This window comes from Bombina bombina, unplaced genomic scaffold, assembly GCF_027579735.1.
Source record: "Bombina bombina isolate aBomBom1 unplaced genomic scaffold, aBomBom1.pri scaffold_2268, whole genome shotgun sequence".
NCBI lineage: Eukaryota > Metazoa > Chordata > Amphibia > Anura > Bombinatoridae > Bombina > Bombina bombina.
Window position 1 is genome coordinate 381 of NW_026510761.1, and position 16,283 is coordinate 16,663.

Sequence of the window (16,283 nt, forward strand, 5' to 3'; positions counted from 1 at the left end):
AATATTGAAAGCCTGATATAACCTCTACACTAGTACGTCACCTTTACACTTTTATTGGGGGAATAAACATATTCCGTTAGACAGAAACATTATCAGTTCCTTCTGTGGAGCATTAACAGAAAGCATACCTTTGGTTAGTTTAGCAACATAGCCTGACTGACAGCATTGCAAGCTCCTGCGCTCACATCAGTGCAGTAAGAAGGTGGTTAATGCATGCACTTCTGGCACTACTCTAAAACATGCAATTTCCACCCTGTGTATTCCATAACAATTCTTAGAAAAAAAAACAAAACAAAAAAAACAATGCATTGATGGCTTCTTTGATTTCTTCGGCCTTGGTTACTATAATTCATATAATTTAACTACAAATGTAGTATTTTATGAGTTTCATTTTCTCCACAAATAAACAATATTTACAAACAATGAATTTGCATTTGATATTAAAGAATTCTAATTTTTTCCAAAATATTTACCCATTATGATATCCTCCAGATGTCCAACTATACAGTCAAATTCAGCATCTTTAGGAGAAGAACTAAAAATGATAAAAAAAAATTAAAAAAAAAAAATTATGGAACTAGTTTTTATCAGTCATATACAAACAGGAACACTTTAATGTAGTAAAAGTTTTCTATATTCACAATTATTATTACGTTATTAAAATATTTTTAATAAACTATAAACCTGCTAAACCTGTCTGGAAATTTTAATTATTTTATCTTTTCTTACCAATTATTGGAAGGTAGTTACCTCGAATAGTACAATAATGTTTTATGGCGATAAAAAAAAAAAAAAAAAAAAAAAAACTCTGATTTATTGTTTCTCAGAACATTAATATTAGGAAAGGTTTTGATCAAGACCTGCCAATACATACGTTTACCTTAGGCCCTATTACAAAAAATATTTAAGTTATTGAAACCCACAATTTTTCTTTCACAATTTAGATAGAGCATATTGTAAACAACTTTCTAATTTACATCTATGATCAATTTTGCTTCATTCTTTTGGAATCCTTTGTTGAAGGAGCACCAATATACTACCAGGAGTTAGGTGAACACATCAGGTGAGACAACGGCAAGAGACATATGTACAGCGACAGCTCCAAGTAGTGCATTGCTGCTGAGCATACCTAGGTATGTTTTACAACACAGGATACCAAGAGAATACAATAAATTAGTTAACAGAAGTCAATTGGAAAGTTGTTTAAAATTGCCTGTGCTATCTCAGTGTTTCTCAACTTCAGTCCTCAAGTAACCCTAACAGACCAGATTTTCGGGATATCTTCACTAGAGCACAGGTGAAATAATCAGCTGATCAGTAACCATGGTTATTGAGGAACACTGCCTTATCTGAATCATGATAGAAAGCCTTTGACTTTACTGTTTGTTTAAGAGACATTACACTCTAAAAATGTATTCATATGAAAGTGCACCATTTAAACATCTTAAATAATATATATATTTCATGAAAAAGGTTAAGTTAAAGCTCTTTATTTTGATTTTAAAATTTAGAGTAACGGCCTGTGGGACAGAAGCTCACAGATAAGCAAAACTCCCAAAGCTCTATTGGTGAACCGTAAATGTAACTTTATTATTCCTTTAACCCCTTCAGTCTGCACAACGACTCATTGACATCATATACAATGAGCCCTGAGCATCGAGAACAACATATTGTCCTCCTAATCTAATCTTGTATTACAACCTCAAAAGGGACAAAAACAAACATTTTTCTTTAATGATTCAGATAGAGCATAACACTTCAAACAAAACAACTTTGTGTTACTTCTATTATGACATTTGCTTCATTCTCTTGGTATCCTTTGTTGAAGGAGCAGCAATGCACTAACAAATGCTACCAGATCACATTGGGTGAGCCAATCACAAGAGGCATATATGTGCAGCCACCAATCAGCAGCTAGCTCCCAGTAGTGCATTGCTGCTCCTGAATCTACCTTGTTATGTTTTTCAACACAATACCAAGCAAATTATACAAATTAGATAACAGAAGCAAACTGGATTTTTTTTTAAAATTGCATGCTATTGTTAATCATGAAAGTTTAATTTTGGCTATACTTTCCCTTTAAATATTTGCTACACTGAGACCCTTTTGAACAAAATCTCTTTAAAGGATGAAACTACGCAACAACATTCTAAGGGTGTAAAGCATGTTTGTACACATATTAAATGAACATATGTTTGCTAAAATGTATGCACATACTGACATTGGTACAGTAACCACAAATATCAGCATGTTGTACTTAATTTGTATAATATACATTGTAAGAGTGTTATGTGTAGTGTATGTAATCAAACAGGCCAGGATATTTTATAAACACATTTTAGAATATGCCACATTCAATTTTCTTACATTGATAGTGTAAAAAGTTCATCTTCCAAGTTATCCATACTGTGTCAAACCTGAAAAAAAAAACACTACAGATTATATAAAAGTTACTCCAAGTTAAATAGTATAAAGGATCGTATATAGCCAATAAAAAAAAAAAAAAAAAAAAAACCACCATTATATTAATTCTGGTATACAGCAATGTATTAGAGAGAAATTAAAGAGACATGCTATAAAACAGGAGAGAATAGCATTAGTTAATCTTCCAGTGGAGGTAGGAGACTTTTTTTTTTTTTTAAATCTAAAATGGCTGGTTTTGCTCACTGGAAGCCCTAGCCATAATTACCTTTTGAATACCTAACTATTAGGATGTGTGTTTAGAAAAAGCGAACATGAGCAGGTCTTTACCTGCAGGCTCAGTGCATTTATATGGGCATGCCAGTGAGAACATAGGATGATGGTTTTACTGAGCCAAACCATTTATTTAAAATAATGTACAAAAATAATCATTATAAGAACAATTTTGCAAACACTTATTACTCTGCAGTAGGTAGAACAAGTCATTTGGAACACATTAAAGGGACGCTGAACCCACATTTTTTATTTAATGATTCAGATAGAGCATGACATTTTAAGCAACTTTCTAATTAACTCCTATTATCAAATTTTCTTTATTCTCTTGGTATCATTATTTGAAATGCAAGAATGTAAGTTTAAATGCCGGCCCATTTTTGGTGAACAACCTGGGTTGTCCTTGCTGATTGGTGGATAAATTATTCCAAATAACAGTGTAGCATAAATAAAAAATGCAATTGAAACAAATAGACCCTGAAATGATGATAAGTCAGAGTGGTGGAGTCTGGAATTGGAGTATTAAGAAATCCACATCCACAGCTGATTCCTTGAGGGGCTGGAACGACAAACGGATCCAAATCAAAACACAAGCAGAGAACCAAAATTTAGGTGTTCAATTTTACTTACACCGTATTTATTTCTCTGCAGTGGCGATGAATCCTCTTTGTGAGCTGCAGCGGAGCCGGATAATTATTTAATGCAGATACCAGTGTCAGATGAACCACACCGCTCGAGATTCAAAACAGCACAGAAGCCGGTCTGTGAAAGCCGTGTAACGTAACGTCAGGTAATGTCTGGTGGGAGGAGCAACGCATTTCAGCCCGGTCAAGCTTGACAAAGGCCCTGACAAGGCTGAAACGCGTTGCTCCTCCCACCAGACGTTACACGGCTATCACAGACCGGCTTCTGTGCTGTTTTGAATCTCGAGCGGAGTGGTTCATCTGACACTGGTATCTGCATTAAATAATTATCCGGCTCCGCTGCAGCTCACAAAGAGGATTCATCGCCACTGCAGAGAAATAAATACGGTGTAAGTAAAATTGAACACCTAAATTTTGGTTCTCTGCTTGTGTTTTGATTTGGATCCGTTTGTCGATCCAGCTCCATTTTGCTCTCAAGGAATCAGCTGTGGATGTGGATTTCTTAATACTCCAATTCCGGACTCCACCACTCTGACTTATCATTTCAGGGTCTATTTGTTTCAATTGCATTTTTTATTTATGCTACACTGTTATTTGTTTTAACTGTATTTAGCAATTTATGCTACATTGTTATTTTTGCCATTTTATTTATCTTGTTTATTATTATTTTGTTGCTGATTAGCACTTTATTAGTTGTTTAGTATTGTATGTAATAAATTCACTATTGCTTTTTAAATATCTGTTGACTCTTTTCACTAAGGCTAAAAGTTTTAAACTTTATGTATCTTGACATAGTTCATATTATATCCAATCACCAATTTTAGCAGCACTTGTTGCAGCGCCAAGGTCCCTGAAAATCTTGCTCTATTTTTTTAACAAGATTTTTAATATTTTTTTTTTGTGTTTGTTGTGGAGATAGGGGTTTCTCCTTTTTCTTTTGACTTATTGGCGTTTCTAAACTTTTTCCTGCGCAGGGTAACACTTATTTGTTGGATAAATTATTCCACCAATAAAAAGCGCTGTCCAGAGTTCTGAACCAAGAAAAAAGCTTAGATGTCTTCTTTTTCAAATAAAGATAGCAAGAGAACGAAGAAAAATTGATAATAGGAGTAAATTAGAAAGTTGTTTGAAATTGCATGCTCTATCTGAATCACGAAAGAAAAAAATTGGGTTCAGTGTCCCTTTAAGTAGAGACATGCCAAACTCCACTAACTCTGTCCCCTGATAAAACAGAAATAACAAGTACTACAAATAAAATTATCTTAGTGGGCTCATAAAACTGAATATAAATATAAGCACACAAAATTTTAATTATAAAAGCATAGAATATACAAACTTTCTAATAGCGCGCACTCATCTAACATCAACAAATCTAATCTTAAACTCTCTGGAGCATTGCAGATGTGCATTGGTCACATGATTTTTGTGCAGCCAATAGAAGTGTTCCATTATGGTTACTGTTAAATGTCCACAGACAATATTGCAAGTATCTCATAAAGATATTATATATCTGTCAATTAAAGTGATGGTAAACAATATCTCAACTGCCAATGTATAATACTTATATAAGACCCTATCAAAACACAACCGCTTCAACATTTTTTTTTTAAATAATAAGAAATCTTAATAAAAATTAACTTTAAGTCACTCACTACATGGTCATTTCTAATTCTTCCCTGTGTTCACTTATAAACTTAGCCCAGCATTCAAGGGACAAATAGAGCGGCCCCACCCTCTCTATGCATCATAGGTGTTATGTGCCCCTGATAGAACCAATGCAAATGCGCATGCGTGGTCCATAAATGTATATTCATCCAAGTAAACAGTTCAAGAGGCTGCACAGATGAAAATCTTTTGCACAACTAAATGCATGCGCATATAAGTGCTTCTATTCACTTCAGCGACCCAACTGGCTACATGTATGATTGATTAACTAAGTAATACATTACACACAAAAAAAAAGATGACTAATGAAGGAAGTATTTATAATTAGACTGACAGCGATATATTCTGTGGAGATATAACTACTTGCAGGTAGTATTGAACTTTTTAAATAGCGCTATCATATCAATATAAATACTTCTGAGGTTTTAAAGAATGCCCAGGCTGTATTTACTCATCACTTTAAGTCTCATTGATGTTTTCAAGCTTATACTTAGCTCTCCCAAGTGTGTGTTTTTTGGGGTTTTTTAGGGGAAGGATTACAAAGATTACGAACACCAGAGAAATTACAAAAGAACAAAAAGAAAACCAGATAAAGAAATGTAGAAGGTGCAGATGACAGGGAAAAGCAAAAAGCCCACAGAAAGTAGCCAATAAAGGCAACTTCACTTTAAAGGGACATTATACACTCATTTTTTCTTTGCATAAATGTTTTGTAGATTATCTATTTATATAGCCCATAAAGTGTTTTATGTGTTTAATGTATAGTTTTACTTATTTTTAAATAACATTGCTCTGATTTTCAAACTCCTAACCAAGCCCCAAAGTTTTATGAGAATACTGACGTATACCTACTCCAGCTTGCTCCTGTTTGTGTAAAGGGTCTTTTCATATGCAAAAGAAGGGGGAGGGGGGGAGTGTCTTATTTGCCACTTGCAGTGGGCTTTCCAGCTACCTTTTCAACAGAGCCAAACTGACAGCTTCTAAGTAAGTTTTTTTTTTTACGAAATCATTTTTTATTGAGAAAAAGGTAACACAATCCATGACAATTATGATATATATATAGATGTAACAGGACAATTCTTATTATACAAAGAATGCAGTAACGTCATGGCAGATCACACAGGTCCACCATTTCAAGCTTAATGTTTTATGTTATTGTCGTATTATAATTCGTCAAGGACAAAAAAAAAAAAGAAAAATCACCTCAGATAAAGCAATCTAAAGAAATAAACATTAAAAGATGCTATACTTTTCCTCTTGTTTGCAAATTTTTCATAAATAGATATTAGAAAGAAAGCAGAAAGGAATAGGAAAAAGTAGAAAGAAGAATAGAAGGGAATCTCCCAGTTAAGGAAGGGGGAAATAAAAGGTTGAGAGCCCATGTCACTAGTGGGTATCCGCACTCTCTGTTGTGTCCTCCATTACCTGAATGCTACGTCTGTTTCTCATTCGTTGAGTATCTATCCAGTCCTCCCATATCTGGAGAAACTCTGTTCTGGTGTTAAGTAGGGTAGAAGAAATGTCTGCCATTTGATAATAATATTTAAGTTTATTTATTATGATATTAAAACTAGGTACTGAAGACTTCCAGAACCTTGCTATTGAGGTCTTGACAGCTGTGCAGACCATTCCTACCAACTTTGATTTAGCTTTGGTAAGACCCTCAATCGGGAAGTGTAGCAAAGCCTGTTCTCTACTCAGTGTAATTTGTCTATTTAATATGTCAGATAGGAGGTTATTGGTTTGTAACCAAATTTTCTGCGCCTCCACACAAGACCACCACATATGTGTGTAAGACCCAACCTCTCCGCAGCCTCTGTAGCAAGACTTAGGGGTTTTGTCTGTCCACTGTATTCTGCTAGGATGTAGGTACCACCTATACGCTACTTTAATGTAATTTTCTTTCAGATTGGCACTAATAGAACACGCCTGTCCTTTTTTTAGGATTTCAGACCATTCTGAAGGCTCTTTTACAAACTGTCCTTCCCCTTCCCATTTTACCATAAAATGTAGTTTGTCTGCTGTGCTATTGTTATTTAATAGGTTATATAAAATCGATATAGCTCCTTTAGTTCTAGTTGCAGATATGCATATCTTTTCAAAGGGGGAATGTGCTGAGTGTGAAGGTGGTCTACCTATTTCCTTAATTCTAGATTTCAGTTGCATATAGTGGAGCCAGGAGCCCGGCAATATCGGTAGGATAGAATTATATTCCTCAAATGATATGAATGTGGAGTTCTTCATAATATCAGCTATTCGGTATAGTCCTTTGTTAGCCCATATGTTGCTTACTGCTTTTGGAACCTGAACAAATGGCAAATTTAACGGTGTTGCTAAAGAGCTAGTTGTATGTAGTTTGTATTTTCCTTGTAGTGTGTCCCATATTCTAATAGAATGTGCTATGGAGAGGTAATTGGACCAATTCAATGGTCTATCTCGTTTAGGTGTCCACAAAATCTGATAGATTGGGTATAATTGTATCATGTCACTTTCTAATTTTACCCACTTTATGTCGTTCCCTCTAGTATTCCAGAGCGAAGTTTGTGCTAGTCTGGCAGCCCAAAAGTACTTTTGTAGATCTGGTACTCCCAGACCTCCTCGGTCTTTACCGTGGAGCAATGTTTTCTTATTGATTCTAGCCTTTTTATTAACCCAAACAAATCTTAACATGTTTCTCTGCATATCAAGTAAATACTCTTGGGGAACAGCAATAGGCAATGCTCTGAAGAGATAGAGCAGCTTTGGTAATATTATCATTTTTGTGATTACTATTTTACCATAAAAAGATACTTTGTAAGTAGACCAAGTTTTCATTTCTTTTTTAAGATGTATAAACATTTTCTAAGTAAGTTTTTAAACAGTTTTATACTGGATTTTTATATCAGTATCTGTGCATCTTATTGTTTATAGTAGTGTCATTACATGCAGTTATATGAAAATGAGTGTATACTGTCCCTTTAAGTAGTAAAGAACTAAATAATTTACTACAGGTACTACATAAAGGAGTAAGGTTTCGCGCCAACTAATAAAATGAATACATTTAAAACTTTAATCAATATAAATCAGTTTATGCGAAAACTTACGTTGAAAAGATATTTTATAAAAAATTCCTAGATATATTTCTAATTCAAAGAATTGTTTCCATCTTAAAGAATTTAAACCAAAGTCCAATTTTTTCCCACTACAAAAAAAAGGAACTCACATAGAATTATTTAAACAATTGGTTAAGAAAGACCTAGTAAATGCTAAAACTTATTTTAAAATAGAATATAATCCGACTAAACGTGAGAATGAAGTTCTTAAGGAATTAAGTTTGAATAAAAATTTGACAATAAAATCTGTGGACAAAGATGGAGGGATACCAATGACTATCTAAAAGAGGCAGATCGATTGTTAGGAGATAAGGATACTTATAAGGTCCTAAAATCCAATCCAAAACTGAAACAAAAACAGAAATTAATAAAATTCCTAAATGATGCTGGAAGAACAGGTTTAATATCACAAAAAATAATTTAATTTTTGGTAATAGAACACCCTAGAACTCCGGTGTTTAAATACTCACCTAAAATATACAAAAAATCTTATAAATTCACCTGGGTGTTGAATAACATCAGGAATTAACTCTGTTAATTCAAATCTATCACAATATGTAGATTTGTATCTTTAACCATACAGTATGTGTGGCAGAATTGCCAGCCTATCTGAAAGATTCTACTTAATTATTAAAAAGGGACATTACACCCAAAAATGTACTTTTGTGATTCAGATAAAGGATAACAATTTAAACAACTTTTCAATTTACTTCTTGTATCTAATTTGCTGCATTCTAAAGATATCCTTTGTTGAAGAAATAGCAATGCACATGGGAGAGCCAATCACATGAGGCATCTATCTACAGCCACCAATCAGCAGCTACTGAGCCTATCTAGATATGGTTTTCAGCAAAGGATATAAAAATAATGAAGCATATTAGATAATAGAATTAAATTAGAAAGTTGTTTACAATTGCATGCTCTATCTAAATCATGAGAGAAAAAATATGGGGTTCATGCCCCTTTAAGAATACACTTTAGTGAGCTGTGATGTCTCTTCATTATATACTGTTATTGAGCACACATTAGGCTTGGAGGCAAGCTTCTATTATTTAGAGAAAGATAAATATATGTCTAATATTCAAGCAAGTTTTTTACTACAATCCATTGATTTTATTCTTAGGAATAATTCTTTAAAGGAAAAATGTATTTAAAAAAAAGAGGGACTACCATGGTTACAAGGTTCCCCCCCCCCCGTTATGCGAACCTCTATATGGGGTACTTCGGAGACAAATTCATCTTTGGGTCATACTGGGAGGCAAAACTCTACTATACAGACGCTATATAGATGACATGTTTTTCATTTGGAGAGGGGAATTAAAACTTCTATTTTTTTTTATTGACAACCTGAATTCAAATACTGTAGGTTTAAATTTTACATATAAATTTAGCACCAAACGTGTATTATGCCCAGCAGTGAAGGGGTTAATTAGGTAGCTTGCAGGGTTAATTTTAGCTTTAGTGTAGAGATCAGCCTCCCACCTTACACATCCCACCCCCTGATCCCTCCCTGATCCCCCTCAAACAGCCCTATTCCCTCCCCCACCTTACAATTGTCACCGTCATCTTAAGTACTGGCAGAAAGTCTGCCAGTATGAAAATAAAAGTATATATATATATATATATATAAAGAAATTGTCACAAAAAAAATCCTTTAAAAACATAGATGCCAATAATTATATCTATGCCTAAAGTTGTCAATATATATGGTGGAAATTAAATATCCCAAGAGATAGTTTCTTAGAATTAAAAATAATTGTTCAGATATTAAAAGGATAGAAAGGTCAAAACTGAAATGTGCATTTCAATTTGAAATATGAACATGTTTGCAATATACTTCCATTAACAAAAGTGCTTCTAGTAAAATGTATTACAGCGGCATACACACGTATCTTGCGAGGGCTGTGCACCAGTATTCAAACACCATGTCTGCTCAGAGCTGGCAGTGGTGTGTATGGCTTTTGAAGACATAATTTGTGTCATTTAAGCCACTGCTGACTATGTGAGAAGGTGTAGTGTTAGAATACTGGTGATCAGGCCCTCACAGGATATGTGCGTATGCCGCTGAAAAACAGTAATAACGTTTATTAGAAGCATTTTTGCTAATTAAATTATAATGCATGCTTATATTTCAAACTAAAAATACACCCATGCACATTTCATTTTTGACCTTTCTATCCCTTTAATGATTTTGATACACAGGCTCAAATTTTGAAAAATAGATTTCTAGAAAGGGGGTATGAGAGAAATGGAATTAAAAATGGTTAAAAATGAAGTGAGAATGATGAGTTAGAATGTTCTAAATGGGAATAAAAAGGAGAATAGTAAACAGAGAGAAGAAACTGCTTACACCTTTTATCTCTGCGCACAATGCCCAACACAAAATCATTAATACTTAATACTTGATAAACACTGGAACATTTAAAAAAAATGGACCCTATAATTGGTGATGCCCTTAATGAGAAACCACAAATAGTTTGCAAAAAATATTAATATATTGGCACCAACTGAGTTAAAACACAAAAGAAGCTGGAATATGATTCAAATAGACTGAGAAGAAATGAATACGAGGATTTTTCCTTGTCATTCTTGTCATTCTTGCCCTGCTTGTCAGTTCAGTACAAAAACAAAAGTTAAAACCTCCTTTTACAAAGGACTAAAACAGAAGTTAGAGCAGTATCTTGAAAAAGACTGTAATCAGTTGAAACGTGTTGATGCAAAAGTGCTGCTGTTATTGATTTGAAAGACTCAAGCGTGTTAACAAAGATTATTAATCCGGTTGGGACTACAGATATTCAAGAACTTTAAAGGACCACTCAATGCAGTAGAATTGCATAATGAACAAATGCATGCTAAAAAGACAAGGCAATAGCACCTACTCTGAATTTCAAAGAAGTAGATTTTTTTTCTGACATGTGCTCAGTAGGATCTTGTTCCCCAGAAAGTGAGAATATAAAAAGACTGTGCCAAAATTGATGATGAAAGTAAATTGGAAAGTGTTTAAAAACTGCATGCTCTTTTTGAATCATGAAAGTTTATTTTGACTTGAGTGTCCCTTAAACCTATGTGAGAACATTGTATAGAATTTGACTGTTGATTCAACAGAGTAAACATCAAGTGCACAAGTCTCAGCTAAGAAACTTATACTGTGTTAAAGGTTCTGCCCCCTCTTACCCGGTGTTAGTACGGGACATAATTTAACCGAAGGAAGCCCTTTCCCAATCAGATGATATATAAGAGGCAAGAAAAGTGCTGAAAAATCCATTCTGTCTACTGCCAGTAAAAACTATTGGAGCTGAAGACAGCTAAGGATCTGACAGAGGAGAGTGGGTATAGATCATCTCCATAAAGCCGGACAAATAGCTCATCATGCTAATGCACTGTTACAGAGATCTGTGGCAACCCAAGGGTTGCAGGTTAGATCCCGGCAAAGTCCACTCAGCCTTTCATCATTCCAAAGTCGGTAAAATGGGTAATAATAATGCCTGTTATCAGTGCCGCAAGCCGTTTGAGTTTGTGCGCTATACAAGTATCCAATTATAAATAGGAGATGGAACGGCAGTGAAAAGAAGCCATTGAGGAGATTTGCCACCTCAAAGGATTTCTTATAGTATATCATAAAAGAAAAACTAATTTGGGAAAGTGAGAGTAAGGAAGAATAAAACACACTTGGGACAGTGTCAGTAATATTAAGTATAAACTTGAACACATCCATGAGGCTTAATTGACAGATATTTAATATCTTTATAAGATACACCTGCATTATTGTCTATGGGCATTTTTTAACAGTAACCATATTGAAACGCTGCTATTGGCGGCACAAAAGTAAGGTGACCAATTTTAACTGCAGTATACACACACACACGCCTACCAATCTGTACAGCTAACTGCAGTATACACACACACGCCTACCAATCTGTACAGCTAACTGCAGTATACACACACACGCCTACTAATCTGTACAGCTAACTGCAGTATACACACCCACGCCTACCAATCTGTACAGCTAACTGCAGTATACACACCCACGCCTACCAATCTGTACAGCTAACTGCAGTATACACACCCACGCCTACCAATCTGTACAGCTAACTGCAGTATACACACACACGCCTACCAATCTGTACAGCTAACTGCAATATACACACACGCCTACCAATCTGTACAGCTAACTGCAGTATACACACCCACGCCTACCAATCTGTACAGTTAACTGCAGTATACACACACACGCCTACCAATCTGTACAGCTAACTGCAGTATACACACACCCACACCTACCAATCTGTACAGCTAACTGCAGTATACACACACACGCCTACCAATCTGTACAGTTAACTGCAGTATACACACACACGCCTACCAATCTGTACAGCTAACTGCAGTACACACACCCACGCCTACCAATCTGTACAGCTAACTGCAGTACACACACACGCCTACCAATCTGTACAGTTAACTGCAGTATACACACACACGCCTACCAATCTGTACAGCTAACTGCAGTATACACACACCCACACCTACCAATCTGTACAGCTAACTGCAGTATACACACACACGCCTACCAATCTGTACAGTTAACTGCAGTATACACACACACGCCTACCAATCTGTACAGCTAACTGCAGTACACACACCCACGCCTACCAATCTGTACAGCTAACTGCAGTATACACACACACGCCTACCAATCTGTACAGTTAACTGCAGTATACACACACACACGCCTACCAATCTGTACAGCTAACTGCAGTATACACACACACGCCTACCAATCTGTACAGCTAACTGCAGTACACACACACGCCTACCAATCTGTACAGTTAACTGCAGTATACACACACACGCCTACCAATCTGTACAGCTAACTGCAGTATACACACACCCACACCTACCAATCTGTACAGCTAACTGCAGTATACACACACACGCCTACCAATCTGTACAGTTAACTGCAGTATACACACACACGCCTACCAATCTGTACAGCTAACTGCAGTACACACACACACGCCTACCAATCTGTACAGCTAACTGCAGTATACACACACACGCCTACCAATCTGTACAGTTAACTGCAGTATACACACACACGCCTACCAATCTGTACAGCTAACTGCAGTATACACACACACGCCTACCAATCTGTACAGCTAACTGCAGTATACACACACACGCCTACCAATCTGTACAGCTAACTGCAGTACACACACACGCCTACCAATCTGTACAGCTAACTGCAGTATACACACCCACACCTACCAATCTGTACAGCTAACTGCAGTATACACACACACGCCTACCAATCTGTACAGCTAACTGCAGTATACACACACACGCCTACCAATCTGTACAGCTAACTGCAGTATACACACACACGCCTACCAATCTGTACAGCTAACTGCAGTATACACACGCCTACCAATCTGTACAGCTAACTGCAGTATACACACACGCCTACCAATCTGTACAGCTAACTGCAGTATACACACACGCCTACCAATCTGTACAGCTAACTGCAGTATACACACACGCCTACCAATCTGTACAGCTAACTGCAGTATACACACACACGCCTACCAATCTGTACAGTTAACTGCAGTATACACACACGCCTACCAATCTGTACAGTTAACTGCAGTATACACACACACACGCCTACCAATCTGTACAGTTAACTGCAGTATACACACACACAAACCTACCAATCTGTACTGTTAACTGCAATATACACACACACACCTTCCAATCTGTACAGTTAACTGCAGTATACACACACACGCCTACCAATCTGTACAGTTAACTGCAATATACACACACGCCTACCAATCTGTACAGCTAACTGCAGTATACACACACACGCCTACCAATCTGTACAGCTAACTGCAATATACACACACACGCCTACACACATGCCTACCAATCTGTACAATTAACTGCGGTATACACACACGCCTACCAATCTGTACAGTTAACTGCAGTATACACACACACGCCTACCAATCTGTACAGTTAACTGCAGTATACACACACACGCCTACCAATCTGTACAGCTAACTGCAGTATACACACACACGCCTACCAATCTGTACAGCTAACTGCAATATACACACACCCACACCTACCAATCTGTACAGCTAACTGCAGTATACACACACACGCCTTCCAATCTGTACAGTTAACTGCAGTATACACACACACACGCCTACCAATCTGTACAGCTAACTGCAGTATACACACACACGCCTACCAATCTGTACAGCTAACTGCAGTATACACACACACGCCTACCAATCTGTACAGCTAACTGCAGTATACACACACACGCCTACCAATCTGTACAGCTAACTGCAGTATACACACACATGCCTACCAATCTGTACAGCTAACTGCAGTATACACACACATGCCTACCAATCTGTACAGTTAACTGCAGTATACACACACCCACACCTACCAATCTGTACAGCTAACTGCAGTATACACACACACGCCTACCAATCTGTACAGTTAACTGCAGTATACACACACACGCCTACCAATCTGTACAGTTAACTGCAATATACACACACGCCTACCAATCTGTACAGCTAACTGCAGTATACACACACACGCCTACCAATCTGTACAGCTAACTGCAATATACACACACCCACACCTACCAATCTGTACAGTTAACTGCAGTATACACACACACGCCTTCCAATCTGTACAGTTAACTGCAGTATACACACACACACGCCTACCAATCTGTACAGCTAACTGAAGTATACACACACACGCCTACCAATCTGTACAGCTAACTGCAGTATACACACACACGCCTACCAATCTGTACAGCTAACTGCAGTATACACACACACGCCTACCAATCTGTACAGCTAACTGCAGTATACACACACACGCCTACCAATCTGTACAGTTAACTGCAGTATACACACACACAAACCTACCAATCTGTACAGTTAACTGCAGTATACACACACACAAACCTACCAATCTGTACAGCTAACTGCAGTATACAAAATAAAACACAGAGCGCAACCCACTCTGCGCTCTGTGTTTTATTTTGTTTTCCAGCCATTTCCTAAGACCAGGACCGCAGCCCTGTGTCATCACTTGGAGCGGCACCCACCATTCACAACACTATTGGGAAGTATTGTTATCTTCTCCTACGAATAGATATTTGAGTTTTTGCAATAACAGCAAATTGTAAATTTTAATTTTTTGTTGTTTTTTATATAGGACCATTACTCTGTCCCAATATTTATTGCAACTTGTTATAAACTATATTTCAACTGATATACCTCAATGTATATTGCTTAATTTACCAGGCAACTCCCATCTAGACTATATACATAAATTAGCCTGTTACAGAGAAGCGCTGCTAATTTGGGTTTTACCTATTTCTGTTTGTAGTAACTGCAGTATACACACACACGCCTACCAATCTGTACAGCTAACTGCAGTATACACACGCCTACCAATCTGTACAGCTAACTGCAGTATACACACACGCCTACCAATCTGTACAGCTAACTGCAGTATACACACACACACACGCCTACCAATCTGTATACACACAAACCTACCAATCTGTACAGCTAACTGCAGTATACACACACCTACCAATTCGTACAGATAACTGCATTATACACACACCTACCAATTCGTACAGCTAACTGCAGTATATACACACACACGCCTACCAATCTGTATACACACAAACCTACCAATCTGTACAGTTAACTGCAGTATACACACACCTACCAATTCGTACAGCTAACTGCAGTATACACACACCAACCAATTTGTACAGCTGACTGCAATAAACTCGCAGACTTATCCGTACAGCCAACTCTTGTACACACACCTAGCCGTATAGATAAGTACATACACGTGTAAAAAGCGGACATACAATGCACAAATAGCTATCTACACAACACAGCTGACGCCTATACACAGTTATGCGCACGGTTCTCCCCTGTATACATAACATAGACGTATGTCGGCCTTTGTATGCATACTATGCTTTCTGTATAATCAATTAACACAAAACGTCATCAGTTCTTGTGATAATATAAATCTACAGCTTCTCACAAAATCAGAACCATGTAATACTCACCTGTGTTCACCCTCTGCTTTCCACTTAAAGTTTTGTTTCCTGTGCTAGACACAATTGTAG

General features: G+C 36.8%; 1 long non-coding RNA gene across 1 annotated transcript; it reads right to left on the minus strand.

Moving 5' to 3' along the window:
• Nucleotides 1–473: 473 nt before the first annotated feature.
• LOC128643444 (uncharacterized) lies at nucleotides 474–16,283 on the minus strand. Its single transcript, XR_008399819.1, has 3 exons — nucleotides 16,224–16,283; nucleotides 2,368–2,417; nucleotides 474–535 (listed from the first exon to the last, which is right to left on the minus strand). It is a non-coding gene; the product is annotated as an uncharacterized LOC128643444 (long non-coding RNA).